This window comes from Brachyhypopomus gauderio, unplaced genomic scaffold, assembly GCF_052324685.1.
Source record: "Brachyhypopomus gauderio isolate BG-103 unplaced genomic scaffold, BGAUD_0.2 sc44, whole genome shotgun sequence".
Classification (NCBI taxonomy): Eukaryota; Metazoa; Chordata; class Actinopteri; order Gymnotiformes; family Hypopomidae; genus Brachyhypopomus; species Brachyhypopomus gauderio.
The window spans coordinates 1661245-1672355 of record NW_027506870.1 but is presented as its reverse complement, the minus strand read 5'-3'; positions in this window follow the sequence as shown (position 1 = coordinate 1672355).

The following is an 11111-nucleotide window of genomic DNA, read 5'->3' as shown; positions in this document are numbered from 1 at the left end:
GGGTGCGGGATTAAAACAAGCGATTTTTTGGTCGAAGCGGGCGGGAGCGGGACTAAAACAAGCAGGTGCGGGCGGGAGCGGGATTAAAATAAGGGATTTATTGGCGGGAGCGGGACTAAAACAAGCGGGAGCGGGATTAAAAAAGCAGTCCCGCGCAGACCTCTACTGTAGATCATCACTGCTGATTGCGAGAGCTCTGCCTAGAGCTGGCTCGCGAGCTCCTCCCAGTGGCAGCAGGAGGAACTACCCTGGAGACAGCCCTGACATTCTCATTGTTCTATCTGTATTGGCAAATTGACCTTGGTCTGTTCTAATGACAATGATGATGGATCCCCTAATAAATGTCATTCACCTACACAAATGTGTCCGTCTCCTTCGAGCTTCACTACACTATTTTTAGGAGACCCCATGTAATTTTCATTAAACATGTAAAATCATGTTGATGGGGGAAAGCCAGGTTGGGCGTCAAAGACACACAAAAACACACAACAGAGAAAAGAGGAAAAATTACACTAGAAAGAACTGAGGTCATTTCAAGTCAGATCCTCTACCTTCTTCACTACATCTAGTTTACCAGCTTATAAATAACCTGCATCTGTTTCCCATTTCTCATCATCTAGCTGTGTATGTAGTTGTGACACTTAAGCTTGTGTTGTTGAGCCAGGAATAACACATAGTATCGAATGATCTGTGCTCTGGTTTATTCTCAGCAGCACTAGTGCACAGTCTTTAAAGGATGAAACCCACAAAATATAGCATTAACGTGTGATCTGGTCAATGCACAATGTCCACAACAATGCATAATCTGTTCCGCCATACGTTCAACACATCCTGTGACACACACAACCCAGAAGCACACTTGAGTTCTACAGCTTTTCACAATCTGTAAGAAAGTGCTTGATTGTACACACTTTAAAAAAGAAACAGTTGAGAAAACTCAAAATTTCAACTTACTGCACTCGATTTTTGAGTTTTGATCCCAACTCAAACTCTTAAGTTTTTAAGAAATTCACTCACAGTTGAGCCAACTTTTTATTTCTTGTTCCAATTATTTATTTTTCACAGGTATATAAACTTCAGATTTTAAGTATTGCCTACAAATAATTCCAAATGATTCAAGTTATGCTATCTTATTATATCTTGTTCGGATAATTTATCTTGCCCATGTATATGAACCTTTAAATGTAAGTTTTACATACCAAGAGTTCCAATTTTTTTAAGTTGTGCCAACTTACTATATTATGGCGTGGAAGAAAGAGAACGCAGACAACACTGTTAACCCTAATAAGTTCAATCTACTTAAAAAAACAGAGGTAACTCGTTGCCTCAAAAAAATAAGTAATGGCTTCTGTCAAAACTAATATAATTGAGTTGTATGGATACTGTGACGGGCAGGGTGAGCGAAAATAAATGGAAGCGATCACGCCAAGTCTCAGGGAAATAGGATGGTTTAATATGTAAAGTGCGCAAACCAAAACCCGTGAACTGATCCGAATTAAGGATATAATAACCAGCAGTCAACTGGTACAAAGACAAGACATATATAGACAAACAAACGACCCTCAGGTGAGACGGATCGCGGGCTCCGCCCACCTGAGGGACGAACACAACGCCACACCCACAGGACAAGCTGCTGCTGTAGACGGGGGCGACCAGTAGGGGGCCGCCGTACCGTGACAGATACAATACATACTTATATGATATAGAGTGAACTAAGTAGAGTGAACTAATCAAAAGTTTAAATTACTCAATTTACTTAATTTAAAATTACTCAAGTGTTAATTTAACTCTACACATTTACAAATAACTTAAAATATTAAGTAAGAACTACTTAATATTAAGTTTTTAATACTTTTACTTATGAGTTTTTTTTACTATTAATACTTAATTGTTATAATTATTGTAAATGAACTTCACTGGCAACACTGGTTTCATATATATGAACTTGTTTATTAACATTTGGTGTCAAATAACATTTTAAACCACTACTGCTTTCAGTCAAAAAGTTTATTTACTTGCTTGTAACTAAAATTTCTACTAACTAAATTCTAAAAAATCCTTTAACACCTAAACAAGCTGGTTAAGCAGTGACTGTATCTTAGGTCTGAGGACATTTCACCCTAAGCACAGCAGAACGCGTTGTATGAACTCAAATGTGTTTCTGAGTGGTCTCGGTAGTCCAGATGCAATGCATAAATTAGTCAAAATAAAATACACATAGCTTGTGGAAGGTCACGGAGGCCATTCATCACTACATTTCCTTCAAGAATGATGCCAACAGAAAAGGGGTGCAGATGAAGGGAATCGGGGGTCTGAAGAACATCGTCCTTCTCCACTATCACAATCCCAACTGGCACATCATCAAATGCATGATGAATGTCAGACTCCTAAACAAGAGACAAAAAAGATTTTAGTTACTCTACAACCAATGGTTCAATGATTTTAAATAACTGGCATAATTTCTAAAAGAAAAGATACCACATACAGTAACTGTTAGCTGCGTTTTGCAATTCATTGTTGGTAGGTGTAGGCCTACAAATGATTCCATAAATACATTCGTTGTCTGTATGGTGATGAGTGAATTTGTTCTTTATGCAAATCTTTCTGGCTACCAATTAGTTTAGGGATATTTTAAGTTGTGTTTTCAGTTCAAGTGGCCCTTTCAAATGTATGTAAGCAAATAATCTTTTACTTACTGAGCATGCTTTGAAGAAAGCAGGTGAATCATCTCCAAGGATGACCGGAAGACCTCTGAGTTGTGGCATTACGGCAAAGCGCAAAAGGTCTGAGTGGGATAGTGTGTGTGAAGCTTTAAATGTTGTGGGGTGAGAATAATGCACACTGGCAGAATAATATAATGCACCTAAAAAATATCAGTAATGCGCTCACTAGCATCAGCGACTCAATAAAAGAATTGGTTAAAATTTGCGCTGCGCATTAACTTGTCCTGGCTCTGGGTTCGCTGGGTGCTCCACCACCTCTAACAATGGCACGGCATACCTGTGCGCAACATTGTGCAGGACCCCACATGCCCTCACAATACGACACACCTTCTCTGGCCGATACACGAGCATCCCCCGGTCCTGTCCAGCCAGCGCCACCGGCTTTTCAGCTGCCCAATCGCCCTCTCCACGACTGACCGGGTGCGAGAATGGAGAGAATTGTATCTCCGCTCCCGGTCAGTCTGTGGATTACAAAGGGTCATCAGCCACGTCTTGAGCACGTAGCTGCTGTTTCCTAAGTAATTTAACAATTACCCATGTTTAAAATGAATTATTCTAAGCTGGAAATGTCAAATGCTTTTATTTAAATGCTTAAATTTTGTTGCTTACCAAGTAGCCACCCGTCACGCACTCTGCCAGCTTGTAATCTTATCCCAACTATGCTGTTTGTAAGGATGTACTAATCATTGGGTTGATTGAGGCCAACATGCCACTACATTAGTAAGTTTTTACATCACAGATTATTTGCACGTTTATGGAATTAAAGTACTTTCTATTCACATAAGCAAATTCCTCCTCAGATGATGCCTTTATAGAAATGTGTGTGCAGTCGATCGCTCAGATTATATTAGGGTTGCATTATCGCTGCAAATTGCGCTTTAATGTTTGCCTGGTCAACCGCTTTATATGGGAACTTTATATACCTAGCTGACATGCAGATGATCCCATCCAAAACAGTTGGCATGGCACGGCTCAAAGATGACTGGGATATCCTCGACCGGGCTGCTAGTTCTCTTTGAAATGAGCCAGTCACCAGGAAGCCGAGCGTTGTCGCAGGCAATGCGCAACTCCTCGCGTTTCTCTCTCCAAAACTGGACCCAACTCAACACAAGAGGACAGTTCTTGGAAATCTGAAACGGCTTATAAGCCAGTCATCATCATAGGCTAAAGAATCATAATGGTCACAGAAAACGCGCTCTCGGCGAATTCGGCCATTATCAATATCTTCCAGTAATGCCAACGCTGCATCTCCCAAGAACTCCAGCACAACATTTAATGCATGTTTATATAATCTAGGCTAAGTGGAAACACGTTGAATGATTATTTCCGTAAGGCAGTGAAATTGTCTAATTAATTTACTGTTTAATTTTCTGATTAATTTACTTATTTTACCCAATAAGGGCTTACTACAATGTGTGCGTGAAGGATATCTTACTAGTTGTAATTTCAATGCATCACCTCTAAGTGTCGCTAATTGACGAAAACACAATATGAATGATGAATGAATGAATGTTCGATTTATATAGCGCCTTTCCAGATTCCCAAGGCACTTTACAATTGAACACAGGTACAAGTCACAGACAATCAATCACACACACACCGGCGAGAAGTGGCAGCCAGTTGCGCACAGCGTACTCTCTACCGGAAGCCACAGCCCCCTGGGGGACTGAATGGGGTGCAGGAAGGGGAGAGAGGACAGACCCTAGTGGCAAAGCACCATCCACCACTGGGCATACAAGCACACACACGCACGCACGCACACAGACACTACTTTTTATTGAACATAGAGACACAGACACACACTCAGGGAGAATTTTTTGTTGACTGCCAATTTATCTAACCTAGAAACAATAATAACAATAACAATAGAAACATGCGTACGCCAGAGGTGAAGGTGTCGTATGTGTACGCACTTTCTCACGTTCAAATCACATTTTGTACATTTGACCGTTTGCGTGAAACATAGCGTACGCAATGTTTTAGTTCGTATGCACCGTTCGTACATGAGGCCCCTGGTCTTGTGACCGGAGGGTTGTGGGTTCGATTCCCAGACCTGAAGCCATGACTGAGGTGCCCCTGAGCAAGGCCTTTAACCCTCAATTGCTCACTTGTATAAAAAAAAAAAAAGTAAGTCGCTCTGGATAAGGACGTCTGCCAAATGCCATAAATGTAAATGTACAAACATCACTCAAATGTTACTCTTATAAAGCGAGACATTGTCAACAAAGTCATTTTTAGTTACATTGGTTTGTTGTAAGAAGTGTGACATTAGTTGTCCAGCAATCCCTCTTTTAGCCCTAAAAACCTCCATGAGGCGACCACTATACTGATCAAGGCTGTTTAAGAAGTCCTGTTTCAGGTTCTTGCCTGCAATCCTGGTGAACTCCATGTAGATCTGAAATGTAATTTAAAGTATTGGTAAATTAGTAACAAAAACTGTTTCTATTTAAACATTATTTATTATGCGTCCTACACACGAATATCTAGTTAAATAGAAATATGTGTGTTTATATCAATGTGTAACGCAAATAGTGTGGAGGATAATGCTAACTGAATGCTAACATGTAACTGTATGCTAACGTTAGCAGCAATCTAGCATTATCAGCAATCTCTCCAAATTAATACGTTGCTAACATCTATAAAACAGTTCGTTCCTGCCACACAATCTAATTGGTTAAGAAGCGCTTTGAGAGATAGATAAATCAGTAACAGCAGATTTATACCGACAACTTACCTCGCACTCTTTTTGTTCACGCTCTTCTTGGTGAGATAAATTTTCAGATAAATTTAATGTTGACTAATCAGAGCAAATATCATGCATCACGTGACAAATAAAAGTTAAAACTTGTTATTTTGTGTAGTTAAAACTCAAAAACACAATTAATTTTAACATTTACGGCTAAGAAAGTGAAAGCAACTTTGATTTCCAAGTACTGGTAATATGACTAAGATTTTAAGTAAAGATTACTAATGATTACTGGATTGTTTTAGTAAAGATAACATTGGGGTTTACAGTGAAGTCCATTCTCATCAAGAATGGAGGTTTTATTCTCACCTCGCAAGTAAATTGGCACTCACAAGTGCAATCAGATCAAACTCGAAGCCTGCAAGTAGCTTGTGATTGCACGTGAAACACAGAGGGAGGTCATGAAGACGGCAACGTTACACATACATGGAGGGGGAACTCGGATAATGCACATATTCATAAAAAAATGGACCGGGGTGACTTAACTAATAACACACAATAATCATTAATAACACTATACAGACATAAACACCACATAATACGCATAACAGGGCAGGAGCCGCAAGGGCTCAAGGGTAATGACGTCACCCTCTGGCACCCCCCATTGGCCGACGCTACAATATCTTGTTCAGATAATGTATATTTCACATGTACATAAATCTCTAAATTCAATACTAAGAACAGCTAACTGAAGTTGGGTCATATAAGACAAATGACAAAACACAGTTGGACGTTAATATTCAGTTCAGAGTAGTGTAGGTCGTTGCTTGTGTAGTGGACCCCCCCCCCCCTCCATGGTGGTCTTTTTGTTATCCCCTCATCCTCATTCTCTGTTTTGATGGTCGTTATATCATGAGTTGGATGGGTTATCTAGTTTAATTGTGCTGTTGCACTTTATCACCAGAAGATGGCAGTTAAAGACCAGACTGAGATCTGAGTAGCCAGTAGTGGGTCACGTGACGAAGGAGAGGTAGCGGTGGTAACGCTGGAGCTGGATTGTACTGAGCGAGAAATGCAAATAAAACAACGAACCCATTGAAAATAAACACACTTGAGGACCTTTTTCATTTAAGTGTGCAACAAAATTTGGCACCCAACGTGGGGCGGATCAACGTGACGAAAGCCGTCTGAGGAAATAAAGTTTTGAACACACGAGATGGAGCTGGAGCAGCTGCAAGATCAGCTAACGGAGCTACTGTGCCCGCTGACATTGGAGCAGTTAAAGCAGGTGTGTAGCCAAGCTAAAGTTTCGTCAGACACAACAAAGAGGCATGTGTTGATCCGTACAATAAATGAATCTGTGGAGAAAGCAAATGAAAATGAAGATGAAAATGCGGCAGAACGATTTATCCGAGAATTGATAAATACCGCTAAAACGTTGAGGCAGAGTGGACCGGAAGTGGATGGGGAAAATGGCGCCAGCGAGTGTGAGCTACAGGAGTTACAGAAACGGTATGCCGAAATGCAGATACGCTTCCACGAGTCAACAAAAATGATCGGGGAAGAATTGAATCAGCTAAGAGAGAAAATAAGTAAGCCAATTAGCTCGCCCACTGACCCTCAATCTCCCCCTCCCCGAGCTTCCGAACTGGTCATCAGATGTGAAGTCAGAATTAGTGGCCAAATAGGTGAGCTGGGATAGAAGGATAAGCTATCATACACCAGTCCCATGCATCAAATTGATACGGGAAAACGTAACGGCCACAGTGATGCAGAAATTGTGGAAGCGGTAGTGAAAGCTGCTTCCCCAGGACTGAGTTTAAGAGATATGCTGGAAAGCAAGAGTCATTTGACACTGGCACATTTAAAGACAATTCTGAAAGCTCACTTCAAAGAAAATAGCACGACAGATATGTTTCAGAGACTTGTGAATATCACTCAAGATACAAAAGAATCACCTCAGAACTTTCTATTTCGTGCAATTGAACTCAAAGTAAGATTGATGGTAGCTGCTTCTGATTGTAGTGCTGATGTTCAGTATAGCCCCGACCTAATCCAGAAGAAATTTCTCAGGTCACTTAGCACCAGGCTATTAAGTGACAATATCAAGCTGCAGCTAAAATGCTACATGGATGACCAGAGCGTGACTGATGAGACTCTGATAGAAAAAATTAATGATGCTGCCGCTGTTGATTTGGAAAGAGAACAGAAAATGAAAAGGAGTCTTCCAGTCAAACCCGCCAGAGTAAACGAGTTATTGGCAGAGACAGCCCTGGATCAGTCGCAAGCAGACACCGTTGAGTTATTCGGACAGAACGCCTCAGCCAGGGCCAATGTCAAAAGTCAAAAGGTCACTGCTGCAAAAAGTAAAATGGAAATGGAACTGATGGAGGCTGTTAAGCAACTGAGGGAGGAAGTAGCGGAGCTGAGGAAGAATGTTCACCAGTCACCACGGCCACCGAACCATCTCCAACCCAGAACCAGACGGGCATGCAGAGGATGTCAGGAGAGAGGCAGTGAGGAACAATGTGACCACTGTTTCAAATGTGGCCTAGCTGGACACCTCTCTCGAGGCTGTAGGGGTCAGCGGAGTTACAGAGGTGACGGTGACACTGTGAACATTTCTGGCCAAAGCATAGGAAACGTAGCCCCTGCCATTCTGGAACCGCTCAATGAGTCACGTGACACGCAGGTGACCCTGGGGGACAGCATTCAGCAGTTAGAAGAGAGACAGACCAGGTGAGCGTCTTGCGGGATCAGTGTACGTCAGCCATATCTCTCCACGATATCAATCTCAGCTGCTACGTCTCATTGGGAAGAAGTGCATGGTGAACTGCTACTTCAATGGCGTCAGGACTCGAGCATTATGGGACACGGGGTCGCAAGTGTGCCTCATCAGTGAAGCCTGGATGAAGAAGTACATCCCAAAGGTTAGAGTTCGCGACACTGAAGAGCTGCTTGGCCCTGGCGCTTTAGTAGGAAAAGCCGTCAACCAGACAGACATCCCGTTTCGGGGCTGGGTGGAAGTGGAGTTCCAACTTGAGCCAGCGCAAGCCCCGCAGTTCATGCTTCAAGTGCCTATGCTGGTGACCAGTGAGAAGGGTGCAGCTGAGGAGCCAATCCTTGGCTACAACGACATCGAACAGCTGTTGAAGAGTGGGGTGGGCCACCCACAGGAGGTAATAACACAGGCTGTAAGCACAGCTTTCTCTTTTGACTGCAAAAAGACTGAAATGTTTGTAAAAATAATAAAAGCCAGTGACCCTGAGTGCAGCGATGGTGTGGTGAGAATGGGAAGGCAGAGGGAGGTGATACCGGCTGGCCAAGTGAAAAGTGTGAGGTGCTCGGTGAGGACAGGGCCCCTGATTGCCAGTAAGGAAACGATTTTCATGCCTTACGAACAGGCCCCCTGGCCGGATGGTCTCAGTATGGCCGAGAATGTGATATCACTTAGTAAAGGGACATACTCCCGCCTAGCCCTGCCTATCGCCAATAACACATGCCATGACATCGCCCTGAGCCCGCGCTCAGTACTGGGGCAAGTCCAGTTAGTCAAAGCTGTTTATCCTGCAGAAGCCAAGCCAGTTGTGGTCTCCCCAGCCTCTCCTGTGGCACCCCCAGAAGTCAGCAGTGAGGAACTCCAGCCTGCTAAAATGGAGCTGGATGACAGAGACAGGTATGATCCACCAATTGATCTCACTCACCTCTCCTTCGTTCAGCGGCACAAGGTGAAACAGATGTTGAGGGAAGAGTGTCAAGCCTTCATGAAAGATGAAGATGATGTGGGGTGTATCCCTTCTCTGCAGCTCAAAATCAGACTCACTGACCCAACACCAGTACGGTGTACTTATGTGTCTGTCCCTAAACCCCTACACAGAGACGTGAAGCAGTACTTAGAGGACCTACTGAACAGGGGCTGGATTCAGAAATCACGATCACACTACTCGTCACCTATTGTCTGTGTGCGGAAGAAAGATGGGACTCTTCGGCTATGCTGCGATTATAGGGAGCTCAACCAAAAGTCGCTGCCTGAGCGCCATCCCATTCCACGCATCCAAGACATGCTAGACAGCTTACATGGTAGCTCCTGGTTCTCAGTGTTGGATCAAGGCAAGGCCTATCACCAGGGCTTCATGGAGGAGAGTAGCAGGCCCCTCACCGCCTTTATAACACCTTGGGGACGAGTGGGTAAGAATTCCATTCGGCTTGTCGGCGGCCCCGTCTGAATTCCAATGCAGCATGGAGGAATGCCTGGTTGGCCTTCGAGATGAGCCCTACTTAGATGACAACCTGTGTCACAGTCGAACCTTTGAAAACCACCTGAATGATGTGAGGAAAGTGCTTCAACGTTATCAGCAACACGGAGTGAAACTGACTGCCAAGAAATGTTAGCTGTTCAAGGATAAGGTCAGATTCCTGGGAAAGATAGTGACAAAAGACGGCTACACCATGGATCCAGCAGAGGTGGCCCCAGTGCAAGATATGAAGGAACGAAAACCAGCTACCGTGGGCAAGTTGAGGAAACTACTTGGCTTCATCTCATACTACAGAGCGTACATCCCAAATTTCTCTCGCATTGCTAAGCCTCTGTATGCCCTGTTGTGCTCTGACACGTCAAGCCAGGACGCCAGGGCTGATCACAAGAAGCGAACAGCAGTGTCACAAAAGAACAAGCGAACCCAGGTGCCCTCACATCAGCGAATCAAGTGGACAGAGGAGCATAGAATTGTTCTTGGTCTGCTGATAGATCACCTGTCTAGCCCCCCTGTACTGGGCTACCCCAACTTCGAAGAGCCGTTCGTCCTCCACTGTGACGCCTCACAAGAAGGACTCGGGGCAGTGCTGTATCAAAGACAAGAAGGGAAGCTGAGGGTCATTGCTTATGGCTCCCGCACTCTCTCTGCTCCAGAGAAGAATTACCATCTACACCAGTGGCGAGCACACATAGACACCAGGTGGTGCTAAAGCACCACCAACTCTGCCCTTTATCAACGAAAGTGCCCTTTTGAAACTTCGTTTTTTTTTTTTTTTTTTTATCATTTTACTGAGGTCGGTTTGAAATGATCTTTTGAAAACCTGAGCGATTAAAAACAATGCCCTGAAATGAGCCACCACCTCGCACACGCCCGACCTCTCTCTTCCTTTAACACCAGATGCGCTGCAGCAGCAGTTCAGTTCAGCAAGTGGAAGGAAGCGTCTTCAGCACAGCACGCACGGTCACAGATAGGCTTCTTCTCCCGTGCCCCACCAGCCAGGTTACATACACATCAAGTGAAATCGTACCGTTTGCCCTCTAAGCCCAACGTGAAATCATTTTCTTGTGCAGTAAAATGTCTCATACAGCACCAAACTACTAAGCATTTTTAGACGACTGGTCACCTGATAATCTAGTCGCTCTAGCCCAAATCAATGATAGATAACGTGAGGACGACCACATACAAATAATTAAGGTAGAGTTTGCAAATCTATGTGTTAAGCTGAACGTTTTTTGTTGTATAGGTTTTGTTAGGCAACATAAATTAACACATTCGTTTGTGAAAGAAGAAACGGGAAGTTCCCCATTACCTGTGAAAAATGCCCATCTGCATTCATGTAATGACAACACTCAGTAGCCTATAACTCCTCCTCGTACTTTTTGGTCTTTTTACTGTCTTAATTGTAGGCCTATATTGATTTAAATTGCAAAATATATGCAACAAGGC